The sequence below is a fragment of the Dermacentor albipictus genome, chromosome 5 (assembly GCF_038994185.2).
Source record: "Dermacentor albipictus isolate Rhodes 1998 colony chromosome 5, USDA_Dalb.pri_finalv2, whole genome shotgun sequence".
In the NCBI taxonomy this organism is placed as follows: domain Eukaryota; kingdom Metazoa; phylum Arthropoda; class Arachnida; order Ixodida; family Ixodidae; genus Dermacentor; species Dermacentor albipictus.
Window position 1 is genome coordinate 61,636,883 of NC_091825.1, and position 16,463 is coordinate 61,653,345.

Sequence of the window (16,463 nt, forward strand, 5' to 3'; positions counted from 1 at the left end):
TCGTCTCCGTTTTTCCACTCGCGCGCTACTTCAGCGTCGTTCTCGTCGCCTGGCATATACCCGCGGCGACCATATAGGATGTGGCATTTGCCCCCCCATTGAAAAAACGAAGAAAGGCATCGTCCCGATGCACCAACCGCCGAAGGCTGTGCACAGACGGTGCAAAGTTGAGGTCATGAGGAAATGTATGGCTTCATACGAAGCACGTGCCCAACCTCGGGCAGATGCCGCCGGCTTTTGGAGCAGTTATGGCTGTCGGGGACAACTTCATAATTCACATCGCTGATGCGGCGAAGAACTGTGTACGGGGCGCAGTATCTTCGCAGGAGCTTCTCAGACAGCCCCCGCTGACAAATCGGAGTCCAGACCTACACTTGGTCACCGACGTGGTATGTGGCGAGTCTGTGCCGAAAATTGTAGTGTCGGGCATCGTATTCATGTTGTTCTTGGATTCGCAAACGCACAAGCTGCCTGGCTTCCTCTGCGCGTTGCATAAACTCCTCGGCACCAGTCTCGTCGTCGCCGCACTCGTGTGGCAGCATTGCGTCCAACATTGTTGTCACTTCGCGTCCGTAAACGAGGTTGAAAGGCGTCACGCGTGTTGTCTCTTGGCGAGCAGTGTTATACGCAAATGAAACATATGGTAAAATCTCGTCGCAGTTCTCGTGGTCGACGTCGATGTGCATACTCATCATGTCTGCCAGAGTCTTATTCATACGTTCTGTCAGTCAATTGGTTTGCGGATGATAAGCCGTGGTCTTTCGGTGAGTGGTACCACTTAGTCGCAACACGGTATCCAGAAGCGCAGCCGTGAACGCAGATCCTCTGTCTGTTATGACCACTGCGGGAGCGCCATGCCTTAGGACGACGGCTTCGACAAAAATCGCGCTTCTTCGGCTCCTGTTCCAAGTTGGATAGCACCTGTTTCGGCGTATCGAGTAAGATAATCCATGACGACGATTATCCATTTCCGGCAGTATACACTGGAAAAGGACCTAAAAGGTCCATGCCAATTTGTTCAAACGGCGCTTGCGGTATTTAAACAGGATGGAGAAGTCCAGCTGGCTTGCCGGGTAGGACTTTGCGGTGCTGGCAATCCAGGCATGTCTGTGTGTGACGTTTCACGATCGACGCAAGTCTTGGCCATTAGTACTTTAGCCTAATTCTTGCCAATGCGCGGGTGTGTCCCAAGTGACCAGTGGTCGGCTCGTTGTCACAGGCATGTATGACTTCTTCGCGAAGAGATGCGGGAATGACGAGTAGGTAGCTGCTTCCATTAGGTGAAAAGTTCTTTTTATAGAGAACGTCGTGGCGTAAGCAAAACGAAGGCAGCCCTCTCGCGAATAACCTCGGCACGCTGCTTGTTTTCCCCTCTAAGTAATCGAAAAGAGGAACCAGTTCTACATCCTCGCGTTGGTGGCGTGAAACGTCGACAGCATCTAGCACGCCTAGAAAACCCGCGTCATCATCGTCGTGGACTGCAGTCTCAACAGGAGACCGAGAGAGGCAGTCGGCGTCGGTGTGTCGTTTTCCCGATTTGTAGACAACCGTGAAGTCGAACTCTTGGAGCCGAAGACTCCAGCGTGCAAGCCGACCTGCTGGATCTTTTAAATTAGTCAGCCAGCAAAGTGCATGATGATCGCTGACAACGGTAAAACTCCGAACATACAAATATGGCCGAAATTTCAGGATGGCCCACACCAGTGCGAGACATTATTTTTCTGTAGTGGAGTAGTTAGCCTACGTCCTTGATAGCGCCCTGCTGGCGTAAGCAATCACTTTTTCGGTGCCGCCCTGCCGCTGTACAAGCACTGCACCAAGGCTGACATTACTAGCGTTGGTATGAAGAATCGTAGGAGCGTCTTCATCAAAGTGTACGAGGTCGGGAGGCGCCTGCAGCCGTTGCCGTAGGTCGTGAAATTCCCGTTGCTGTTCTTCACCCCACACGAAGGGGACATCTTCTCTGGTGAGATGTGTTAATGGCCATGCAATGCGCGAACATTCCGCAATAAACGGTCGGTAGTAGGCGCAAAGGCCCAGAAAACGTCGCACGGCCTTTTTATCTGATGGCATTGGGAAATTAGCAACGGCAGAGATTTTATCAGGGTCAGGTCGGACACCTTCACGACTACCAACGTGACCGAGAAACTGAAGTTCTTCAAAGGCAAAATGGCCTTTTCCAGGTTTTAAGGTTAGACCAGCTGAGCGTATTGCTTCAAAGACCACCTTTAGTCTCCGTAAGTGTTCCTCGAACGTGACGGAGAAAACAATCACGTCGTCGAGGTAGACCAGACAGGTTTGCAATTTCAGGCGTGAGAGTAGTGTCCATTAGTCGTTGAAGCATTGCTGGCGCAGAACACAAACCGAAGGGGAGCACCTGAAATTCATAAAGTCCGTCGGGCGTCACAAAAGCGGTCTTCTCACGGTCTCTCTCATCAACTTCTATTTGCCAGTAGCCGGTTTTCAAGTCCATCGACGAAAAGTAACGTGCGTTTCGTAGCCCGTCTAGTGAATCGTCGATACGCGGTAGCGGATAAACGTCTTTCTTTGTGATCAGGTTGAGTTTTCGGTAGTTGACGCAGAAGCGCAGGCTACCACCCTACTTTTTCACCAATACGACAGGCGACGCCCAAGGACTGTTAGATGGCCGAATAACGCCGTCCTCAAGCATCGTCTTCACTTGTGTTTGTATTGCCTAAGGATAAGGATTCACGATAAGGATTCTGCCGAATTGGTCTGGCGTCGGCTTCGGTGACAATACAGTGCTTAGTGAGCGGCGTCTGGCTAAATCGTGACGTGGATGAGAAGCAGCTCTTAAACTCATCGATGAGCTCAAGAAGGCTGCTGCGTTCGACGGGCGATAAGGTGGGACTGATATCAACCATAGGGGCAGGCATAGCCATGGTGAACGTCGCGTGCTCTTCTGAGAGGCAGTCCTGTATTGAGGTAAATTCGTCGAAGTAAGCAACAGCCGTGCCTTTAAAGGGATACGGACACCAAAGTTGGTGGGTACCTTTTTGCGACACAACAAAAGTTGAACTGTTGAAAATGACGAATACAACAAGCTGCTTAGAAAAAAAGAACGAGAAACACCTTTATTTTGCGATTTTTTGTTGCGCTTTGCCTCCAAGCGGCCGCCGGGAGAAGCTGAAATTTGACGTGATGACACCCCTGCGCGCGCGGCCAAGGTCAGCTACAGCCCGCGCAGTCTTTCCGGAGTGTCGGTCCCTTGCAGCGTTTGTTTATCGCCTTTATCCCCGTCAGTGCTCCATGCAGGTGGTGCGTCTTTCACGCGTGTTCGCGCGGTCGTCGATCGGTATTGACGCATTCGTCGCGGCGGAACAAAATGCCCAGACATCACTGCGCCCACGGCTGTTATAACAGCATTATCAGTCGTGACACGCTGTCGCGCGCGTTTCCCAGAGAGGAGAAGATGCGTAAACTTTGCATACGTGCCTGTAGCCACCACACCCAGCATGGATACTTCTAAAAAATGGCTTCATTTGCGCGGACCCTTTCATTGACGATGATTATGCGATCAGCCCGGCTGTGCTCAAATCAACAGCCTTGGCGTGCCGCTCAAAAGGCTCCTGTTGAGGCAATACAATTCAAAGAGAGGGTGCTTAGTGATGCATCCGTAACTGTCAGCTGTGTTCGCGACCTTTTGTTGTTCTGGCAACAGACCCTCTCTCCTTCTGTATGCATGTAGCCACAGCGGTGAGCGCAGGAGCGTTTGTTGAAAGAAGGGAAATTACCCTTTCATTGGCTATGCAAGAACAGATATTCTCGGGTTGTGACAGAAATTGTTTACCCTGCGGATGCATGTTCTTGTCACAAAACTAAATAGTCATGTTGTGTGCACTCTCGCTGCATCTAATATTGAACGATAGCATACGAGCGCTCTTTTATTTGATCAAACATACAAAACACAGCCAGTGAATGATCGGCAGACAACAGCATGCATGTGTAGTAATCTAAAATGTGGAGCACATTTATCTACATTGCCTTTTCACACGTTGCTTTTCAACCTCAAGCAAAAAATTACGGATTTTCATAGGTCTCTGCATGATTATGCGTCGGGTTTCTTGACTTGATTGTTCGCGCAGCATTTCCCTAGTAAATGTCACAGCGAAGGACCTTCCTTTCTCTATGGCCACAGAATCTATGTAGCTAAGGGATCTAGTCGACGGGTCCCTAGCGCAGTCGCCCATCTCAACGAGTTTAACCAGTAAATGGCTTCTAATGGCGTGAATGTGATAGTAGCCGTAAACACAGGGCTATGAAACGGCTGGAAAATTCTACACATGCCTTGCCTCGTCGCATAAAAACGAAGTGTGCAGCGGTCGGAAGCCGACAGCGTAGGTAAGCACAAAGCGGCGTGCTACGCTACTTACGACTCAGCCGTAATAGCTGCCTTTCTGCCTCAACGCGGGTCGCGAAACTAGGAATTTTGCATCCTATGTAACATAACTTTACGAACTGCTGCCGCTGCACTTCAAGTTTACTAGAAAAAAAGATTACCATGTTGCTGGCCCGGACTGCCTGACCGGCACAAGGCCACCTGCTCTTCGCCTCTTGACGCGGAAGGCTCGTAACCGTAAGCGGTTATACTTCTTGCCAAGTTGGAACAGTCCTCGTCTACAGACGTGTACTCATCGCTGGTGGAGGCACCAGTACCCGAATGCATGTTCGTGATGGGGGTGGCGGCGCGCCTCGAATGACCGCGGCGGGCCGGCTGGCTATCCGACCAGGGTGTCGTGACGTCACGCCTTCCAACTCGCTTGGGCCGGGCGGCGTTGCACGCGCTCACAAAAACGTCAAAAATAAAGCCATCCGTTGAAAAATGAGCGAAGTGACTACTTGTCTTCGGTGTATTCGCACACTGAGGACTCATTTTGTGTATTATCGTAAAATGTTCAGATTTTGTGCCCGTATTCCTTTAACAATGTGTCGACGTTCCCTGGTAAAATTCGTCAGCGGGAGTTCAGCACGTCCGTCGTGTACGTTAATTACGGCCCTGGCGATGGAAATGCCTTGACTCAGTACCAGTGCGTCGATGTGTTCAGCGACGCCAGTCCCAGTGTTCAAGTTGTCGTAGATTACAGGCACGTGGGAACAGCTTCGCGGCGGAAGCGTGACGTCGTCGTCGGCGATACGTAAGCGGGGTCGCTGGTGTTCCGTGCGGTCGACGCAGTCTGAACTCGCAGAAGATGTAACGACGAGGTCACGGACATTAATCACTGCAACATACTCTCTCAAAAAATCCATCCCCAATATAAGCTCTTTACAACACTCAAAAAGAATGACGAGGGTGGTGACGAAGGTTGCATCGGCGATTACTATTCTGGCTGTGCATTTTCCATTCGGCGTCATCAACTGGCCACCGGCACTTCTGATGTTGGGCCCGCTCCACGGCGTCGTCACTTTTCGCAGCTTGTCGGCCAGCTTTTGACTGATTATCCAAAAATGGGAACCAGTATCGACGAGAGCGGCCACTTGGTGGCCGTCAATGCAAACGACAAGATCGGCGCTGACGTCGTCGGTTACAGGATGTGTGGTTGGAGTCGTCGGTTGTCGGTGATGGGGGCCTTCGGAAAGCTGGACGGTTTGCAACCTCACCCCCGAAGGTCGCTGCATCTAGTTTCCCCGGCGCGGGCTAGGGGACTTGCCCCTAGAGGCGTCAGAAAAATCGCGATGGGTCGGTAGGGTGTAACGAGCCGGAGAAGGGGAACGCGATCGAGGCGTCGCTGAACCTTCCTGCCGAAAGCTTGCAGAATTTTCGTCGCAGGTATGTGTAGCATCAAACACAGGGTAATTGCAGTTGGGAAACCTTGGATACCCAGCTGCGCGGTAGTGGCACGCACAGTAAACATGTCCTGCTTCGCCGCAATGAAAGCGTAGCGGCCGGTGGTCAGTGGGGCGTCACAAATCGGTCTTTCGAAGTGGGTAGCCGGCAGGGGATTCGCCGTAAAAACGAGGCGCAGTGATCGGCTGGCGGCGATACGGCGTAGCTGGCGGCGGCTGTGACTGTCGAAAATAGGGCGTCGGGGGTGGCGGTGATGGCTGTGTCGTACTGGTTGATGGTGTCAGCAGCATCGAAGTGGCGAGAGGTGGACGACAGACAGCTTCCGCGCAGGTCAATCGTCGTGGCACCGCCTGCCATTCGGGCTACGAAAAGGCCGGTCGGACTTCCTCCCGAACGATATCAGTGACAGAAGCCACCGCTGGTGCCATAGGAGAAATCCCAAGCTGCCGGATCTCCTCTCGCACAATCTCTCGGATGACTTCACGCAGAGACGTGCCGCCTCTCTCAGGTAGAATTGAAGCATTCACCGGCGAGCTCCTGCGGTCATATTGGCGGTATCGTTGCTGTAGTGCTCGTTCTATAGCGGTAGCCTCCTTGGCGAATTCGGCAACTGTCGTCAGTGGGTTCCTCACGAGTCCGGCAAACAGTTCCTCCTTCACTCCGCGCAAGAGATAGCGTAACTTCTTTTCTTCGGCCATCTCAGGGTCTCCTCTGCCGAAAAGGCGGGCCATGTTTTCTGCAAACATGGCAACGCTCTTCTTTGGTTTTTGAATACGGGATTCGAGTAGGCGCTGCGCGCAGTCTCTTCTGTCGGTACTAGTGAACGTGTCTAGCAGCTGGGTGCGGAAGGCATCCCATGTGGTCAAACTTCTCTCCCGGTTAACAAACCACGTTCACCTTCATTCGTCGAAACTCCTGTTCACCGGTACAGTCGCCGCCTGCTAGGCCTGGCGCCCCAGTTCAACCCTTTGCAGGACCCTGCTGGAACGCGTCTACCTACTTCCGCCATGGCTACTGCAACTCCATCGCAGGTGGCGCTGCAGAATCCTCAGATACCAGAAAGTTTCCATGGCGACTCATTTGAAGAGGTCCAAGATTCGCTTGACCAATTTGAGCGCGTCGCCAGTTGGAATGACTGGGGCTCTCAGCAAAAGCTGAACTCCCAACCAGACCGAAATTTCTGCAATATTACTTTCAATGCCGTTAATTTCCTTTGTTTACAGGAGCTCCTTGAAAACTGTGACGTCACTGTGAGCATATTTGGACGTGCTTTTACTTCTTGCGCCGTCTGCAATTTTTGGTACCATGATTCGGTCACGCCGCCGACTGCGGTGGATTATCGCGTAATGGGGAACGTAATGATGTCGCATTAAAATTTAACGGTCAGAATCAGTTTAAACGGTTTCATAGGGGTTCACTGAGGCTTTCAATTATGGAGAACTATCTCGAAATGTTAGAGGCTCAAAGACGAAAAAGAGATATGCTTGGCAGCCGAAGCAAGAGCAGAAAACGTAAGAAAGCAAGGCAACAAACAAGCACATTGCTGTCTGTGCGCCATACCGAACAAGCATTGATTTTAGGACAAATCCAACCTTCTCCAGAAACCTTTATCCGTGTTCATTATATTTAAAAAAGAAGATTTACTCTGTGGATGAACTGCTTTCACTTGTTTTCTGTTTTGGCTAGGCAGCGAAGCATTCTGAAAGATATATTGAAAAGTGTAATTCAGAAATGTAATCCTAATTTTCGGTTTCTTTCATACAACACGCAGCCACAAGTGCAGGACGTTGGCTCCATTAGCAGTCCCGTAACGTCCACCGGGTACTTGCGATAGCTACGCCTCGTCAACCGATAACATATTTCTATTCCATTTAAGTATTCGCTCGGAGCAATGGTAGAGGAACATCCTTGCGGTCGGTTACACGAAGAATGAGCGTTAAGTGGAAGCAGAATTTGCAAAAAAAAAGCTATTTAAGGCATCCTATAGGCTTTAAAGGGGAGGTTATTTGCGTGATGTAGCGTTTCTGTCCGCGTATATCTTGTATTTGTATGTACGCCGCAATGCAAAAACGTAAAATTAAAATTTTTTTGGAAACCCTGATGAAGTTCGGTCCACCTATCGAAACTGTTGAAATTAAATACTTGTTCTGTTTACCTTGTAGCACCACTCAAGTTCTTTACGTTTGAACGGTAGCCGGAAAAATTCCTCTTTGCCTACTTTATATATATTTCAGGGGTGTAGCCAGGTGGTGGGGGGGGGGGCGCTGCTGGCGCTTCTACCCCCCCAGCCCCACCCCCCTCCCCAAAAATGTTTTTCGCGCTGTCGATGTCGATATATATCTTGTATATATACGTACCCCACAATACAAAAACGTAGTTCCTACGCAAAACAATGATAGACATGCTGCCTGTGTTCAGCAACTTGTAACGTTTAAAATTACACAGGGTGAGATGTAGCTCCTCCTCAGTACGTCGGGCAAAATTGAAAAATCACATACCAACTGCAGACGTGTCCATCAATTCAACCAATGCTTCACATCGAAGCAAAACACGAGTTCACTCGGTTAGCTAACATTAATAAAAGAATATTAGAGTTCTTAGAAATCCGACCTATCGCACTTGGCAATGAGCTCCGCTGGAAACAGCGCATCGGCCCTCGGCCGAGGATCACACCCACCGTCGACTACTGAGTCCGGTAATTATAAAGTTGTTCTCCCTCGTCTACCGACTGGCAACACGGCTCTCAATTCAGTTTTCCTGCATGCTGACTTTATATGGCGGCCGTATCGGGCCCCGGACTTTGGCGATGCAGTCCTTTCCGTGCTAAACGCCACTGAGATCCTCGGCGCTGGACAATACCAGATGAGCCGTTTGCGGTTAGTGAGATGTGTTGACAGCATCGTGAAACAGAAACTTGTCGACAAAGGCGAGTTGTTGGTGAAGGGCCTCAAGTGCCTTGTCATAGACCCGGGATGCAAAAATATCAAGATGAAGTTTCTTTGGCTTCCTCCACACCTCGAACAGAGACAGATTGTTGAAGCGCTAAAGCCATATGGCACAGTGCAGTCCATCACGAGAGATATTCCATTTGGTGCGGTTCCATTTATATGGAACCCGCACCAAACGCATCTTATTAACAAATTAGAATCTTTTCAGAACAAGGCAGCACGATTTATTACAGGTAACTATTCACAACATTCAAGTATCACCAAAATAAAACATGACCTAGGACTCATACCATTGCAGACTAGAAGAAAGATATCTCGGCTAACATTCTTCCGCCAGCTTTTTCATAACCCAAATATATTCTCTCAGGCACACATCTTACCAGCCAAAAGGAAATTCTCACGAATTGATCACGAATTTAAGGTCGAACAACCGTTTGCACGTACTAAACTATTGCAGTTTTCGTGTCTGCACTTAGCCATTTCGGAATGGAATCATCTCCCAAGTAATATAGCTGAAATAACTGACTATATTATATTCAAACAAGCACTTAATGAAACATTCGTGAATTAATAACGTTAACATTTCTTCCTGCCTTTCTTCAGATGTCATATTATTCTTTGTATAATTTAATAATTATTGGCGTATGATGTTGTCGAATTAGAAGTGCTGTAAAGGTTGTATAGCATGTACTACTTCATATAAGGATAGTCGACTTACAACGTATGTTGTATATCATTTTATATTGTATATCAATTATTCTCCCCCCCCCCCCCCCCTATGTAATGCCCAAGCTGGGCCTTTAGGGTAAATGAATAAATGAAAAATATGTGGCGGTATGTGACGGCATGGGGGGCTGGCAAACGACTGATCGAGACGTAGCGTTCAGATTGAAAGAAAGAGTTTCTACCAGTAATCTGCCACACCTATTGAGAATATACGGCCACCAGTGCCTTATCTTGGTTCCTGGCCGACCACCACTTTGCTGCCAGTGCAACAGAGTTTGGCATATCCGTCGACAATCTAGAACAGCGCGCTGCAGCATCTGCCACCACTACGGTCACCCTACAGATGCACGCATCGGAACCTACGCTGACAAGCTTCGTGGAAATAGACCAGCTGAGGATGATACCATCACCAATCATCTAATCGACGGGAGCGTCGTTGTGGAAGCAACTGGTGAAACACTCCCTGAGACTCATCTACGAGAACAGATTAGGCCGTCATCGGCTGACAATTGCCTTAGCCAGAAGCCTGCGAGCAAGGGCGAGACTAAGGCGCCTGACGACAAACCAACTGTGTGTCATAGCGACAATCGCCACCAGTTCAAGATCGCCCACCGTCAGTGGAGTCTGGATCGAGGTGCGAGGCCGCTAAGAAGCGTCCAGTGCCATACAATTCATCGCCCTCGGGAAAGGAGACTCGCGTTCCCAAAGTTTCAAAGTGGACAAAACCGCTTCGAGGAACAGCTAGTCCTGCAGATGTCCCTCGTATTAACGGGCATTAAAAGGTCCATAGTGCATGACCTCATCTAGAAGGGAGTGGTGCACCTCTGGAGCAGCGTTTAAATGATGCACCTACATAACTAATTATGGCAGGCGCTCTTCCCTTCCGTTTTGGTACTTTAAATGTCCATGGCTCAGGAAGTAAGCGACGGCAAGCACACCTTCTTCATTTGTTACACAATGGAAAATTAGAAATTGCTGCTATCCAGGAAACAAAGATTCAGACCGACGAAAACACAGAAGTAGCTCTACCTCCCTTCCTATCTGACTATAATATTTGTGTCAGCCATGCAGTAGGTTTTTCCGCAGGTTGTATGTTATTTTTTAGAAAACATTCACCATGTGATTTGCTACATTTGTTTACAGATAGGGAAGGGTGCCTAATCTGTTACGATATTGATATCAGTGGTACGAGCTTTAGATTTGTGTGTGTTTATGCCCCGAATAGGTTAGGTGAACGCGAATGTTTCTTCTTATCTCTAGAACATCATGTCTGTACTGATCGTGCATTAGTTCTCTTTGGGGACTTTAATTGTGTATGTAACACGCAAGAACGTACGTCACTGAAGCTGAGACATGATCCAAGTAGTGATGCGTTGCAACGCCTGATATGTGATTATCAGCTTGTGGACATTGGAGAAAATGAAAAGACGGGATGTCGATATGCGCACTTCCAAGCTACCTCGCATGCAAGGCTTGATCCAATTTACGTTTCATTTAGCGCCTTACCTATTATTTATGGTTACACTGTGCACCCTATATTCTAGTCTCAGTATCCTATGCTGAGACTAGAATAGCCGTCAGTACCAAATTCGCCGTGTGTGCTGGGTGGGAGCTGTGGAAGTTTAACAACCAATTACTTTGGCGTGAGTGTTTCTTAGATCGTGTTAATGAGCTTATAGCTCATGTGACATGTCGCAAGGACTTGCCACTCTTTGCTGCGTGGGAATTCTTCAAACAGGAAGCTAAAATGATAGCTATCGAAGAATCATCAATATTGGTCTCTTAAAAAAAGGGAATAATTACAAGGCGTTGCATAGATATCTGAGTGAATTGTATGAGCTTGAATGCTTACATCCCGGTCAGTATATTGATGATATTCATAAGGTCAAGGCACAGTTACAATGTTTGAGCGCAGAAAAATACAGAGGTGCACTAGTGTGTGCGCGAGAGCAGCGTTTCCTGGAAGAACAGCTTTGCAGTAGTGCCCTTGGTGATGAGCGCCAACACGCGCTGTCTAAATGAATACTAGGTATAGAGTATGGTGTGATCATTGGTGATGAGCCTACTCTAATAACTAAAGCGTTTTTTGAACATTATCAAAAACTATTTCGAGACCAGAAGGCATTGGATATAGATGCCGCCAAAAAAATTGTATCGTTGCTGCCGCAGTTAAATCAGGATAATTACGATTATAGAAATGAAAACATTGATATTAATGAGGTAACTGCATGCATCGATTCGTTAGCGAAGGGCAAGACGCCCGGCCCGGATGGCCTTACTGCCGAATTTTATCAGTGTTTTTGTTCCCTCTTATCGCCATTACTATTTCAGGTGTACAGTGAGGCCTTGGAAGTACAGTACCTAACCGCCACAATTCACGAAGGACACAAAAGCCGAAGTCGAAGCCGAAAGACACGAAGGCAAAAGCGATGATGACACTAAATTGCAAAAAGTTGACGGATATCGGCCTATCTCCTCATGCAATGTGGATTATAAAATTTTTGCTAAGGTATTAGCTAACCGTTTGCGAGTTGTAATAAAATCTGTGGTTGGTGATCATAAAACATGTGGCATCAGATGCCGGTCCATTCAGACGAGCATTCTACTTGCGGGTACGGTGCTTGAGTGTGTAGCTCAGGGGATGGGACTAGGGCAATGGTACAGCTAGATCTCGCTAAAGCGTTGGACAGGGTTAATCACTCATTCCTGTTTACTGAACCAGATATATAAATATCGGATCCCAGCTCCTTGGAGGTGTCAGGATATGTTATGCTAATGGCTCAACGAGGCTGATAGTGAATGGCTCTCTCTCCGATCCGATTAGGCTTATATCATCAGTACGGCAAGGATGCCCTTTGTCACCGCTTCTGTTCCGTTTGTATGGAGAGCCAATTTGTATGAGCATTCATAACGCACAAAATTTCCAAGGGAGTAAATTACTGACTAATGAGGTTCTGGTTCTTGCGTATGCAGATGACGTGGCCTTTTTTTTGTGCCGATAGAAAGAGTGCAAAGGCTGCTTTTGCAATTACAGAAGAATTTTTTGTGGCTTCTGGTGTAAGCGTTAACATTGAAAAAGTTCAGGTTTTTGGTTTGGAATATGGGTCACAATGGGATCAATTACGCACGCATTCAATAGAAAGAAGATCTGCGTTATTTAGGTGTGCCTTTCTCACAGTACAAAAATAGCACCGCTCATTGGTCGGGAGAAGTTGGCAAAATTCAACGTAAAGTGAATTCATGGCGAGGGCGGAATTCGTCAATGTTCATTCGTGCTGTAGTGTGCAACGTGTTCTTAGCTTCCCGTCTTATGTATGTGCTGCAAGTACTGCACTGCTCAGGATTTTACCTTGAGGCACTGCATCGCGTATTTGCAACATTTATTTGGAGCTCGAGTTGTGAATCGATGCGGCACGACAATCTGTTCCTCCCTCTTGAACGTGGTGGTCTAGGATTAGTCCACCTCTTCGTGAGGCAAATTGTTTCCCGCCTGTTTTGCTTTCAAGACAGTGACCATCCATTCTTGCGTGAAATGTTGCAACACCGTTTAGTTCATTATGTTCGTAATATAATAGTGTCATCAAATCCTTAAGATGTCCCACAGGCTCCTTGGGGTGTTCTCAAGGAGGTTATTGACACATCTCTTTTCTTGAAAGTTAGATTCAGCCTTGAGTACGTGTTCACTGCGAGTCGAAAAGCAATTTCTGCGGCACTGGTGGACTCTCTTTTCCCAGATCCTTTGTATCGTGGACTTATTTAAACTGACCTCATCAGGATGTACTTAAGTGCGTCTGAAAAATCTGTGTACTTCCTGGAGTAAAAACATTTTTCTTTAAGTTACATTCGGAAACACTCCCTGATAAAACTTGGTTGAATTCGAGGGGTTTCTTTGTGCCGTGGTCAACCAACTGCTCACTCTGTCCACATGCCGAAACCGTAGATTACTGTTTCATAGACTGTAGGGACGCTGTATATTTTCGGGACGTTCTCCAACGGACGCTTAAAAAGGACATTGACATGACTCCATATTCAATTAGGTTTCTACCATTTAATGTTACGGGTGGCTCTCCTATGACATCTTCATAGTACTTGGTTCATATAGCCTATGGTGAAGTGGACTGTATGATCGCCACGCCGAAGGGCCGCGATCTAGAAGATCCTTCTTTCGCGAAAGTGCTGCTTATGTGAGAAGTGTGTACGCTGCGCAGGAACCGCCGCCAGATTGGATGCACTTGTTGGATGCGTGTTAGTGTTTGCCTGAGTTGTAAGTGTGTAGTTGTGTCCACTTTGTAATACACCTTCAGTTTTGTTTTCCATGTAATAAAGAAAAAAAAAGAACTTGTGGCTGAGTGGTAGCATCTGCGTCTCACACTCCAAAGACCCTGGTTCGATTCCCACCCAGCACGTCTTGCAAGTTGTTTTTATTTATGAATTGCTTTCCGGGATTTTTCGTTCATGGCCGATGCCGCCGACGCCGACGACACCGGCATTTCTGCGACACGAGCTCCTTAACGCTGTCGCGTTAAAATACGGTTGACGATGGCAGCAGAAGCAAGCGCAGAAAACGTAAGAAACCGAGGAAACTAATACCCGTGTCACACGGGCACATTTGGAAGGCCTTCCAGTCGACGGCCTTCGAAACGCCAGAACTCTATCGACTCAAAAGAGTTGTCGCGCTGCTACACGGCACTTTTGAAAGGCCGTTGAGTGGTTCCGGCGTTTCTCGCCAAATTGTGTGGCGTTGCGTATCTTTATTTTCGTTTTCATGTCATAAAAAGTTAAACAACTATAAAACCACCTAAAAGCACTATAATTTCTTTTATGTTTGTTTATGCATTAAAATAATTGTTTATACATTGCCTTACATATATGTTTAGTTTTTAAGTTGTTGAGTAGCGAAACTGCAGCAACGTTTGCGTCGCTGCACGTCGCTGTTGTCGAGAGTGTGTGTAGTTCGCGCATATCAAGTGGTAAAAATACTTTTTTGAATAATTGATAACACTCACACATAGTATTTTTAGAGCATTCTGGTTTGATTTGTTCTTTCTAACCGCGAGTTGGAGCACACTGTGAACGAGAGGGCATGTTCGCGCTGTTTCCGTTTCCGTTGCTCAAAGGCCATCGAGATTTCGATAGAGTTGTAAGGTGCTCCGTTGACTCGATAGACTATTGACTCGGCGGCCGTCGAAACCGCCCGTGTAGCAGCTCGAACTTGACCTTTGAGTCAACTGACTATCGGCTGGAAGGCCTTCCAAACGCCCGTGTGACACGCGTATAAAAAGCACATCGTTGTGTGCGTGCTGTAAGCGAAACAAATCATGTTTCTGACGACAAATCCCAGCTTTGCCAGAAAACTTTGTCAGTATTTATTGCAGTTAGGAAAAAAGATTTACTGTTTGCGTCAAATGCTTTCACAGGTATGATGTGTTGGCTATGTAGAGCAGCATTCTGAAAGATTCTTTGAAAAGTATAGTTCAGAAATATAGTCTGAGGATGGGGTTTCTCTGAAACAACATACAGCAGTAAGATGGGAGACGCTGGCTCTAACGACAACACTGGTTGTGGAGTGCCTGATGTATTACATGTGATGTGCCTTATATTGTACTTTTCGTTCATACCACAGTTGTAAGCGTGCCTACGGGTGAATAAATTTCCTTGTCAGACGCAGCATATGTCTACTCGATTTCCCTAGTTGCTCGCAGCGGAGCTGCGTGTGTTGCAGATGCACATCCTAGCGTGCGGTTGCTTGATGAATGTGCGATAAGAGGAGGCAAATTTTCACAAACAATTTAAAGCATCCTATGGGCTTTAAAAAGGAGGTCATTCGGGGGATGTTGCGTTTGTGCGTGCATGTATCTTGAATGTGTACGCCGTAATACAACGACGTAGTGTCTACACAAAACATCGATAGCGACACTGCCTATTTCCGGCGACTTAACGTTTAAACTTAAACAGGGCGCGACATAGGTCCTCCTGAGTACGTCGGGAAAAACTGAAGAATGACATAGCAACTGAAGACGTTAGCGTCAAACGATCCAGTCGTTCCCATCGAAGAAATAGACTAGTTACCTTGTTTAGCTAAGAATAATAATAGAATATCACATTTCTTAGAAATCCGAGCTATGGTCTTTTTTTTAATATTTATGACTCCTCAGAGCATTGACGAATGAGCACACCTTCCATGGGGTGCGATGCTTCTCGGTAAATTTTACCTGGAAATATTTTCCATTATGCCAACACAGCGCGTCTCACGTTGGGCTGCGTTCCTTATTCATCGCGTTGAGGTGGAATCAGTGTATATTATTTAACCAGTTTTGTATTGAAAGTGACCGCACGGATGTAGTACCTGAATGTTTCCGAAATTATTTTTAACTTTCATCTGTAAATATTAGCGACCGTCCACTGCAGCACACTGGCTCGTGTAACAAAGGCCTATGTAACGAAGACCACTACGACAAACTTGCCTGTTCAAACAAGGAATTTAGGTGCCTCAACTATTGATTGGTTGCTTCAGAACAAACTCCACGTTCCTGCAATCCCTCCGCAGGCGCCGCTTAGCTGCGATCTGCTCTGAAGAGGCAGAGGCGGCACTAGCGACACACTTGTACAGCGCGCGAATATCAGCGAAAATTGCCGTCTTGCTGCACTGTTTCCAGATAAATACCAAACTCATACGCGCAGCTTGCTGCGACACAGCATTGAGAACGGCCACGAACGAATACGTCGCAGTTGATGACCACCAGACGAAGTCGTAACTGACGACCGACGACGTCTTGAAAGCGTTCTGGGGTTGAAATTGCGCGAATGTCAACGAAGGCAACAACATATTCAGAGCTTTGACGGCAAGTAAGGTAGAAGCTGCGTTCGAAGATGTGCGCCTTTATCTGGTTTCGCTCACGCGTTCCGGCGTGGTGCAGGCCGGGAAATCTCGCTGCAACGAGTAATGTGCAGTACAGCATACTCTGTCAGACAATATGTGCACC

The 16,463-nt window shown here is 47.5% G+C and overlaps 1 pseudogene; it reads left to right on the forward strand.

Annotated features, from left to right (window-relative positions):
* Positions 1 to 248: 248 nt before the first annotated feature.
* LOC139060291 (uncharacterized) lies at positions 249 to 13,730 on the forward strand (annotated as a pseudogene).
* The last annotated feature ends 2,733 nt before the right edge of the window (positions 13,731 to 16,463 follow it).